Source organism: Adiantum capillus-veneris, chromosome 25, assembly GCF_014529385.1.
Source record: "Adiantum capillus-veneris isolate H3 chromosome 25, ASM1452938v2, whole genome shotgun sequence".
Taxonomy (NCBI): domain Eukaryota; kingdom Viridiplantae; phylum Streptophyta; class Polypodiopsida; order Polypodiales; family Pteridaceae; genus Adiantum; species Adiantum capillus-veneris.
This window is the reverse complement of record NC_140955.1, coordinates 72,746,441-72,750,283: the sequence shown is the minus strand read 5'-3', so window position 1 is coordinate 72,750,283 and position 3,843 is coordinate 72,746,441.

Here is a 3,843-nt window from a genome sequence, read left to right as displayed (position 1 = left end):
CAAAGAATTTTGGGGACAGTCTCAGAAAGCATGCACTAACTATGTTTATGATGTTCTTTCTATCAACCGAGTCAATTCAAAGGTTTTCATGCATTGATTGTTGTGAATTTTATTTTTGTTTGCAAATCGTGATATGGTGACAAGGTTACACAAAGAATTTTGGGGATAGTCTTAGAAAGCACGCACTAGCTATGTTTATGATGTTCTTTCTAATTTCTATAAGAAAGATGAGAAGATGCGATATCAATTCAGGCTAAATGGCTCTATTGTTTGTTGTAGAGCATGTATGAGCTACATGGAAGACCAAAGACATCATTTTACCGCTTCAAGATAAATTTTGAAAATGGTGTGCGCCATTATGTGCATGGGAACACATGTACATTGAGAAGAGGAATTCAACATAAGAGCATTGCTAAACGAGTTTGTGGATAACAACTGTGAGAAGATGCCACATAGAAGTAGAACACTTCTATATGGCTCAAGAGAGACGCAACTAGTGATTCCATCAACATACAAGCAAATAGATATTTTAAGCAAAATCAACATGACACTTGACCAAATGGGATGTGAGAAGAAGTCATCCCAGTCTTCTTTTGGCAGAATCTGGAACAAAGAATAACCACACGTCACTTTAACAAAGACAATCGAGTTCTCCAAGTGCAATATCTGTAGTTCAATCAAAGCAAGGTTAGAAGCTAAACCTTCTCTCGAAGAGAGATCTCTTCTCTTCAGAGAGAGAGAAATTCACATGGCACAGCAGAAGAGATGTAGATGGTGCACATATTCAAAACCTCAACCACAAAAATATGTGTGTTATTCATGATAAGATGGATCAAAAGAAGACTACCATTCCTTGATTACGTATTGTTCCTAAGGGTGTGCATTCAGGATACGATTTGTAGGTGGAATTGATAGGTATGGTCATTACAGACACTTTGTCTTGGCCAATTGATCCAAATCTTAACATTGGCTCAATTGTTGCTTATATTTTACATAGTCAAGAGAGGATAGATAAGCATAGTCAAGAGAGGATAGATAAGCATCCTCTTGGTCATGTAGTAACAATGGACTTCCAAGGAGCAGTGTTTCACTACTACATGCTTTGAACTCAAGGGATGCTTTGGACTACCACAACTTGTGTGATGGAAAAGACCCCATTGTGCAACCATCAAAAAATGCAGAAGAGTAATTAACACTAGGTTTTTGTTTGAGCCACAGTAGTGGCTTGGCACCTCATTCTATAAAATTGTTTCTATGACTATATCTATCTTTCAATAAAACATGATCATAGGATACCATTGAGATCCTATGACATAGAGGGAAACTCTAGTATACCATTTATCCCAAAAAAGTGTAAATTAATATTCTTAATTTTCTAAAAATAGTAAGAAGCCACAAAACTGGCTTTTAAATTTGATAGCATACACGTTTTTGAGGCCTGAAACAAGTCGGCAATTATTTTTCTAAAAATAGTATACGCATATATTCTCATTGTATACATAACCATGTATTTTTCAAAAAAGTTTTGATGTGCTTTGAAGGGGTTCAAGGGGTCTACATGGGATATCAAATGTTTTGAGTGATTTTTGTTTGAATGTACCTAAAAGATGGCTCTTAAAAAATAATAATTTTACATGAAATTATTTATTTCTATTTTTTTCAACTCCCTATATGCCTTGAGAACCGATCCCTGAAAGGTTTTGATGAGGTTTTTTTGTGGTTCATGAGAACAATAATTCACAAAAATGTTGCTTATAGCCACAAAAGTGGCTCATTCTCACACAACCCTAGTGTTAAGGTCACATTTTGAAAGCTACCAAAGAACTTGCTACTACAGCTAGATAATTATGAAGGGGAAAACAAAAATTGATATCTATTTTCCTATTTGTCAATGCTTGTTGCAAGAGGGGTTTTCAAAACCATCCAGCTAGGATTTTTGATGGTCGGGCATACACATGAGGACATAGATGCCATGTTCAATAGATTTTAAGAGAAGTTGAGAGTAACCCAAACATATACTTTGCAGCATTTGATGGATACATTATGAAATAGCTCATCTTTATCTCCAGCTCCATTTTTGCTTACAAAGGTCCCTGATTTCAAGCGATATTGTGATGGACAAGACATACTTGTTGGCCATTCCAAACCACTTCAATTTAGGTTTTTTATGCAAGATGAGGTACCATTGATGCAATATAAAGCACATGTGGGTGTGTCAAGTTGGAGTGGATGTATTCGTCTTTGGAAAACAGATACATAAGGCAAATCAATGTTACCACATGAAGATCCACCTTTGGTACCAAGGGTGGAGCATGTCAAGGCTCATGAAGAAGTGATTTTAGGGCTAAAGAATTATATAAGGGTTTGGAAAAAAATTAGGGAATGGTTCAAGTGTGCCACAATATTATAGACCTATGATAGATATTTGGAGTAAGGTAATTGATGAGATTGGAAAAGAAAATATATCAAAGGGAGTCTTGTATGAAAATTTTTGGCTAAAAACTCAAGAATATTGTCTCTTACTCAAAGCACTACAATGAATTTACAACAGGAAGTAAAAATATTCTTTGGCCTTGAAGAGTTGAATGATCATTTCTGTGGTCCTAAATAAGGTAGAAACAAGCATAAAGACTTGATGATACCCTAACCGCAAATCTATCTTGTAAAGATATGAGTTTGGGTGAGTTTATCAAATATCTCATCAAATTTAGGCAATGGATACTTGTCCTTAATGATAACTGTGTTTAAGACACGATAATCTACACAGATGTGCATACTACCATCCTTTTTCTTCACTAAAGAAATAACAGAGGCCCATGGTGAAGAATTGGGTTATATTAACCCTCTACTAAGGTAGTCACTAAGCTGACATTCCACCTCAATAGCCTTAGAATGGCTGATCATTCTTTAGGGTGGTTTACAACACGCTCCTACTTACAACCATGTCTATGCCATGTTGCATAGCACGTGTTGACCATAGCCCTAGTGGAAAATCATTAGGAAACACATCCTTGTATTCCACTAATAGTTCTTTTAATTAAATAGAAATATTTTCTTGACCTTGTAATAGAAAAATCCGACAGATACGCTTCTTAGACGCGATGAGATGTCTGATTAGACGGTGTCAGTCTAGTCGTATCTAGATAGCATTAATTTCCTTTTGTCATAGCATATGTATCATGAGATGACTTTTATACGTGTTTTAGAAAACCATGTATATTATTTCAATAATGACAATGGTGTTGTAACTATTACATTTGCAAAGTTTAATAATCAAGTGATTTTGCCTATGATGTGTACAATTGTCATTGATTTACTTTCATCAATTTACTTTTCTCAATTTTGTATCTTTATTCTGCAAACAATACTATGGATGATTGTCTTGTGGGTGACTACTTTGGGTCTATATCTAAGCCGGTTTATTTTATTTGCGAGTTAATCAATTCGTGTTTTCTGGCTAAAGATGATGCTTTTTCGAGTTTATATAAGCATGGAGCTCTCTCATATGTACGCTCTCTATGCTGGCGTTGAGGTAGGTGAAATAAGTACCAAGAGAAGGAGAGAGAAGAAGGATCAGATGGAGAGAGAAAAACATACTTGTGGAATACAGATATGATAGGGGTGTGAGAGTACTGACAACGAGAGAAACACACACACACACACACACACACACACACCGACAGAGGGTGTGTGAGGGATAGAGAGAGAGAGAAAATGCCAAAGTGAAAGTGGCAACCGAGGAAATGCCAAAGTGGAAGCGGCAACCGAGGGAGAAAATCATTTGCACAATAGTCGAATTGTCATTTGGGCAATGACAGGGACATAATATTCATAACGCACAAA